This window comes from Pipistrellus hanaki, assembly GCF_964339955.1.
Source record: "Pipistrellus hanaki genome assembly, chromosome: 14".
NCBI classification, from domain to species: domain Eukaryota; kingdom Metazoa; phylum Chordata; class Mammalia; order Chiroptera; family Vespertilionidae; genus Pipistrellus; species Pipistrellus hanaki.
In genome coordinates this window covers 5,034,958-5,043,395 of record NC_140516.1, presented here as the reverse complement: position 1 = coordinate 5,043,395, position 8,438 = coordinate 5,034,958, and positions in this window count along the sequence as shown.

Sequence of the window (8,438 nt, the reverse complement as noted above, 5' to 3'; positions counted from 1 at the left end):
CTCGCTAGCTATGTAGAATATTACATGGTCCCTCTTTACCTCAGCCTTCTCCTTTGTGAAATGAGGGTGAGAATAGCACCTGCCCAAATGAGACACCCAGCGTAGTACCTGGCAGCATGAAGCCCCAATAAATGTGAGCTGACATCACATGCGTGATTAGTTAACCCTGTCTGGTATTGGGTTTCCATCATACTGGGGCATTTTCCCTGGTTAAGATCTTTTAACTCTTAGAGGCCTTTCTGGAATTCTGATTGTAGTTCTCATATCCATTTTAACACACACACACACACACACACACACACACACACACACAGAGAAACACACAATTCCATGCAGGGGATGTTTGAACTTGGGCTTTCTTCTCTGTAAAATTTAGCAACAATCTATATTTCCTGGGGCTGTGATAAGAATAAATGAGGTAGAATATGTAAAATTTCTTAGCACAGAGCACCTAAAAATTATTAGTTCCCTCTCTCCCCATCCCTGTGTTACCACAAATCCTTGTTGTGGGAATCACACATGTGCACATGAACAAAACTGGCAAAATCTCGCAATGCACCACCTGCAGTGGGAGACACAGACAGTAAACAAAGAAGAAGGAAAGACAGAAGTCAATGCCAGATGGCGGTGAGAGCCTTGAAGGAAGCTCGGGTGGAGTGAAGGGAGAGGGGCACCAGGACCCTCACAGATGGGGCTTCCTGAGGAAGATGATGATGCTCGGACCCTTTGGAGTGAGTTGTTTCTCTGGGTCTGTTCAGTCGGGTCTCATAGAGATCATCTCTGGTGATTAACTCATGTCAGCCTGAGTATGAGAACTGTTCTTTTTGAAAAGAAGATCACAGATAACAAACATAACACATCTATTTAAATCTTGTCCTTCATGGATTAAAAAGTATCCTTGTACTTAGTCAAGACGTCCCTCAGCCTTGTCCTCCTAAGTGAAAGAGAGGTCTTAGGTGGAGCCCCGGACGGTAACCTGCGCAGGCTTCAGGAGAACATAAACCTAGGAAAAGTGGTGCTAGGTGCCTCACCCACTCTCATGCGACAGCCTTGGAGGGAGAGACACCCGGAAGCACACAAAGGGAGAGGGCGAGAACATGAAGAAGCTGCCCTAGCCTTTCCTCATTATCCTTCCAGCAGGACACTCTCGGATATACTGGGGCTCCTTAAGACGTATAGTCTTTATCCTCTTATTCTTCCTGGAACAGGACAAATGGTACCTAAACAAGCAATGGGCAGGGAAGAGCTGGTCACATCCACCCGGAAATCAGCCGAAACTATGAGGTCCTCTATCGCAGAGCAGGGTAGGGAGACAGGGCTTCTGGACAATTGATTTGTTTTTCTTTCTCTCAATCTCTGATGAACGTTTCCTTTTTAATATTCAGTGGTAGTTAGTGTTTAATTATGCATGAGAAACTGCAAAGAGCTATAAATGTTAGAAATTGACCAAAAGAAGGTGTGGTCCTGCAAAACCAGAGGAAAATGACTCATCAGACAGACACGTCCCTGGTCACGTCCTTGGTCAGCGAGGGCACTGGGGCCGGGCTGTCCTGCGGGCGAGCCACACCAATTACGAAAGCAGTGGCTGTAGGGCTTTCTGTAAACACGCGATCATGCGACCAGTTGCTGGGGAAGTTAGAACTGCTCTCTTGAGCTTGGGCCCATGCTGCCTGTCCGCCTTGCCAACCTCAAAAACCATATCTTCTCAGCAAGTTGCAAGCTCTCCATTAACTCAACATACCGAGGATCCATTTACAGCTTCTCGGTGCCTGGCATCATGCTGGAGACGGAGGGTCAAGGAAGGTCCGCTCCCTGTTCTCAGGCTTCCCGAATATGCTGGAGAGATGGAGACAGAGGCAAAGGTCCAAAGCATGGGCATGAATGAAGTGTGGGAGCTCAGAAGAGGTGCAACTGATTCTGCCTGAGGGATTCAAGGAAGGCCCCATGGAAGAAGCAACACTTGTGCAGGTTCTTAGAAGAGGAGATTGGGAGACGGAGAGGAAAGGACAAGAAGGAACAAAGGGAAGAGATAGGCCCTTTCATGATAAAAACACTACAAAACACTGTGAGAGAGATACATTATTGGTTGTCTTCAGCTTTCTCAATTAGATAAAGGGAAACTATATAAAACCTACAACTAGTGTCATACTTAATGTTGAAAGACTAGATGCTCACCCCTTAAATCAGGAACAAGACAAGGATGCCTGATTTTGCAACTTCTATTTAACTTTTTCCTAGAAGTTCTGGCCATTAGGCAAGAAAACAAATAAAAGGAATTCCAATAGATAAATAATAAATAAAGCTATCTCTGTCCTCTTGTGACACAAAAGAAACACACACACACACACACACACAATCAAAACCATTAGAATTAGTAAACGAGTTCAGCAAGCTGGCAGGATATAAAATTATTGTACAAAAATTAAATGTCTTTTATACAATAGTAATGAAAAATCTGAAAATAATAAGAAAACAACTTTATTTACAGTAGTATCAAAAAGTAAAATAATTAGGAATAAATTTAACCAAGGAGCTGAAATATCTGTACACTGAAAACTTAATGATGAAAGAAATAAATGACATCCAAAAAATGGGAAAGTATGCCCTGGTTGGGGTGACTCAGTTGGTTGGATATCATCCCATATACCAAGAGATTTCCTGGTTCCGTTCCCAGTCAGGGCACGTGCTAATTGGGGGCTTGATCCCTGGTGGGGGTAGGTGGCTGGCATGCAGGAGGCAGCCAATCAATGTAATTCACTCTAACAGTGATGCTGATCTTTCTACCTCTAAAAATCAATTCCCTTCCTCTCTCTAAAAATCAATTTGAAAAAAAATTTAATGGAAAGATATCTCATACTCTTGGATTAGAATAATATTGTTAAAATATTTATACTACACAAAGTGATCTATGGATTCAATGTAATCCCTATTAAAATAACAATAGCATTTTTCAGAGAAATATTTTAAAAATCCTAAATACCCAAAGCAATCTTAAAAAATGAAGAACAAAGATAGAGGCGTCACACTTCTGGTGTCAAATTGTATTACAAAGCTATCATAATTAAAACAGTATAGTACTGGCATAAAAACAGACACATAAATGAATAGAACAAAATAAAAAGTCCAGAAATAAATTCATATATACCACCAACTAATCTATGACAAGGGTGCCAACAATACACAATGGGGGGAAATAGTTTAGTTTCTTCACTAAATTATTTGTGAAAACTGAATATCCTAAGCCAAAGAATGAAATTGGACCCTTATCTGATACCATATACAAAATCAACTGAAAATAGGTTAAAGATTTAAGCATAATGCCCTGGCCAGCATGGCTCCATGGTTGGAGCATCAGCCTGCACATTGAAGGATTGCAGGTTCCATTCTGAGTCAGTGGCACATGCCTGGTTGCAGGTTCGATCCCCGCCTGGGTCTGATCATGTGCTGAAGACAACCAATCAATGTATCTCTCACACATGGATGTTTCTCTCTCTCTATTTCCCCCTTTCCTCTCTCCCTTCTTTCTACTCCCTCTAAAAACCAATAGAGAAAATATCCTTGGCTGAAGGTTAACAACAACAACAAACGACCTAAGCATAACACCTTAAAACCCTAAAACTTTCCAAAGATAATGTAGGAGGAAGGCTTCTTGAGATACGTCATGGCAATAGTTTATTGATATAACATCAAAAGCACAGGAAAACAGAAGCAAAAGTAAACAGGTGGGATTACATCAAACTAAAATGCTTCTGCACAGAAAAAAAAAATCAACAAAATGAAAATGAACCTACTATATAGGAGAAATATTTGCAAACCAAATATTTGATAAGGGTTTAATCTTCAAAATATGTAAATAACTATTCAATTCAAGAAAAAAACAACTAGCCGAAACCGGTTTGGCTCAATGGATAGAGCGTCGGCTTGGGCACTGAAAGGTCCCGGGTTCGATTCTGGTCAAGGGCATGTACCTTGGTTGCGGGCATATCCCCAGTAGGGGGTGTGCAAGAGGCAACTAATCAATGACTCTCTCTCATCGATGTTTCTAACTCTCTATCTCCCTTCCTCTCTGTAAAAAAAACAATAAAATATATTAAAAATAATAATAATTAAAAAAAAGAAAAGAAAAAAACAACTAAATACCCCATTTATAAAACAGACAAAGGCCTTGAATAGACATTTTTTCCAAAGAAAACATACAAATGGGCAACAGGTACATAAAAAGATAGTCAACAACACTAATCATTATAAAAATGCAAATTAAAACTACAGTGTACATCACCTCACATCTTTCAGGATGCTATTATCAAAAAGACAAAAGATTCCAAGTGCTGCTTAGGATATGGAGAAAAGCAAATCCTTGTACACAGTGAGTGGGAATGTAAATTGATGCAACAACTATAGAAAACAGCATAAATATCCTCAAAAATTAAAAATAGAACCACCATTTGATCCAGCAACCCCAGTTCAATAACATATCTAAAGAAAATGAAAACTAGATCTTAAATAATGTTCATTGCAGCATTATTCACAATAATCAAGTTATGGAAACAACCGAAGTGACTCTCAGTGTATGAGAGGACAAAAAAATGTGACACACACACACACACATACACACCCACACACACACACACACACACAAATACTATTCAGCCATAAAAAAGAAAATCCTGCTATTTGTGACAATATGAATGAATATGAGAACACTAGAGGCCAAGTGCACAAATCTGTGCACTCAGAGGGGAGTCCCTCAGCCCAGATTGTGAGAGGGCACAGGCCAGGCCGAGGGACCTCATTGGTGCACAACTGGGCCCAGGAAGGGACATGGGAGGTTGGCCAGCTGGGGAGGGACCATAGGAGGGCTCCAAGGTGTGTCAGGCCCATCTCGCTCAATCCCAATCAACCGGCACCATCAGCGGATACAAGTGGTGGCTGCCGACCCCAATCACCCCTGAGGACTTCGCCACCTCCCCCTGCTCCTGAAGGATGATCAGGGCAACAGCTGCTGCTTGTACCCATTGATGGCACTGGCCCTCTCTTACCCACTGCTGGTGCCGGCCCCAATCACTCTATGCCATCAGCAGGTGCGAGCAGGGCCAGCACCCTCAGCATGTGAGAACAGTGGCAGTGGGAGCAGGGCTGCCAGCAGACAAGGGACCAGGTGCCATGGCAGGAAGGGCTTGGCGGGGCATGGAGGATGGGCTAAGACCTGCCCCAGTGCCCACCGCAGCCTTGGGGCCACAGTTCTTTTCAAGGTGCACGAATTTGTGCTCTGAGCCCCTAGTAAGTAATAATACTGTCCTGTACACTTGAATATGCTAATAGAGCAGAACTTGTGTTCTCATTGTACCAAAATAATGGTAACTATGAAGTGATGAATGAGGTCATTGGCTTGATTGTGGTAATCATGCCACAATGTGTCTGTATATAAAACTCTCACACTGTTTATATTAAATATATACAATTTTTATTTGTCAACTGTTTTCCTAACCAGGCAATGATAGATGTTAAGTAAGACAATGAGAGGATGCCATCTATATCACAGTTTTGTTTTTCACTTGAGCCCAGTTAGCCACCAGGAGTCCTTCTTGGTAGGTATCTTTGCCTTCTTTGTTTTAACATGTTTACAACTTTATTGAGATGTAGTTTGCTATACAATTCACTCATTTCATGTACAACTGACTCTTGGCTAGAGAACTCAAGGAGGAGGAGGCATTAGACTAGAGGTAGAGGGATTCTTAGGTAGCAGTTGTTGTTTCCATTCATACAGGAGATGCTGAAAGTCTGGACCAGGGCAGGGACAGTGAGAAAAAGATAGAGATATTTTGGAAACTACCCTATTATGGCAAAGTTTCTATAAAGCAAACATTCCATGTTCTGCATGAGAGTAAATGGCATATATGTCAATTACTGCAGTCCTTGGGAAAGTAGATTAATATCATGTAACAAAGGTCTCAAAATGTTCATACACTTTGAGTGGTTTCTACATCTCTATTATAAAAAATTAATATTTTAAGTACAAAATAGGTACTGTCACAATATTTATGGATGAAAGCAACCTAAATATCCAATAATAGTGGCATTAATTAATGGTGGCAATTCATATAATTGAATATATACAGTCTATAAAATATTTAAAAAGTAAATTTCCACAGGAAAATATGCTATCCTACCTAAAAAAGAGAAGCATGCAAATTGACCGCACATTTGCTATGCCCACAAGCCCCACCCACCAGCCAATCAGGGCAAGTATGCAAATTAAGCCAGCCAAGATGGTGGTTAATTTGTATATCCAGGCCAAAGCGAAGACTGAAGATGGCGTAGAAAGAAGCCAAGCATTGCAGAAGGGAGCAAAGCTGTGGAGAAGCAAACAAGCAGGGCAGGGAGAAGGGAGGAAAGCAGGCAGGCTGGGAGAGAAGGAAGGGAAGCAGGCAGGGCAGCGACCACAGTAGGAAGCACTATTGCAGGAATCTTCCTACAACGGGCCTCTAGTAATATTAAGAAAAGTGGAAAATGATATGAAACTAAACATACAATGTGTTTTTAAATGCTTTAAAATGTGTAATATAATTTTTATAATTGTTTTTTCTGCATGTTGTTATGAATTTTGTTTCTGTATCAAACTTTTCTATATTTTTAATATTTTCTACAAGGGTGGTTCATTATGTTTGTCAAATATATATAATATTTTCTTTTTAAAGAAAAAGAGCCATTTTGTTTTTTAGGTTTGAAAATAATTCAAAGCCTTTCTTCATACATCCTCTACAGTTTCCTGAAGAATTCCTCTTGCCTGGCAGATGCTGAGTCCCATCTTTGTGCTATCTTCATCTGCCCCATAAACAACTGTGCTCAGAGCCTCTCTTGTCCTCGAATTGTGTTCCCAAAGAATCTCTTTGTTTATTAAAAATGGTGGCAGAGTAAGTGGATGCTCCATGGACACACTCCCAGGACCAAACTGAAATTATAACTAAAATACAGAAAAACTTCCTGAAAAATCAATGGAAGACTCACTGGAGAAAAGCCTGAAAATGGAGACTACATAGAGAATGGTAGGAGAGGTAGAGGCACAAAAGGGCTGGCTGGCCTCCCACAGTCTGCAACTAAAGTTCCTAAGATATATCTTAGCTGTGTGGAGTTGCCACTGAGAATTCTGGGGTCTAATTCTCAAGCTGGGCTCCCCAGCAGAGAGCACCAGAACTGAGAAGGGTATCCATATAACATCTGGCTGTAAAAAGCAGCAGGGTTTCTGTCTGATAGGTAGAGACAGCTGAAAAATTCAGGGACTATGTTAAAGGGACAATGCTCAAAATTCCCTGTGGAACCATTCACCTTCTGCTCTGGCAGAGGTAGGGCTGAGTGGCCTGGAGCTGTGTGGGCAGAAGCCAAGATCAAGGGCTATGGGGTTAGAGTTAAGAAGACAGACACCCCAGTTTCCTGTTCTGAGTCATACCCTCATGTTGCAGAAGTCATCTTTCTCATGCAGACATTTTCTATACAGGTGGCCTTCCCTGTTGGAAACACTTGCCCTATGGTGTGGAGCTACTGAGACCCATTAAGAGTCTGAAGTCAGAAGAAATTGCCAAATCCTATTGAAAAAAACTCTTGCCACACCTATGGACAATTGCTTGAGGACAATTCAAGATGGAATCCTATCAGTCTGGAGACAGACATGGTCTCTGGAGGTTTTGAGTCTTTGCCTGACCTAATTAGTCAGAAACAGTGTTTGACACTGTGCTGCACTAGAGATTGAGAGACATAGCAGATCTACCTAACACATAGTCACAAACCCAAACAGGCAGCCAAAATGAGGAGACAAAGAAACAACCCCCAAATGAAAGAACAAGAGAATTCTTCAGAAGAAGAAATAAATGAAATAGAGATAAGCGATTTATCTGATATAGAGTTCAGAATAATGATGGTGAAGATGCTCAACAGCATGAGAAAAGATATAGAAACTATGAACACAGAAATAAAGAATGACATAGCACAAATAAAGAACACATTGGAAGTAATACAAGCAGATTATGGAAAGCTGAGGATCAAATCAGTGAATTAGAAGACAGGGTTGAAAAAAAAATCACTCAAAAAAAAAAAAAAAAACAGAAACAAAACAAAACAAAAAAGAACAGGAGGACTGCTTAAGGGAGCTGTGGGACAATGTGAAATATAAAAATATTCACATAGCAGGTGTTCCAGAAGAGGCAGAAAGGGAGAAAAGAAGAGAGAACATATTTAAAATAAAATATGGTAAAAAAAAAAAAATATATATATATATATATATATATATATATATATATATATATATATATATATATATATATATATAACCTGGTAAAGGAAAAAGTCACATATGTTTAGGAGGCACAGAGAACCCCAAGCAAGAAGATCCCAAACAGGCTCATGCCCAGACACATAATAATTAAAATTCCAAAAATTAAAGA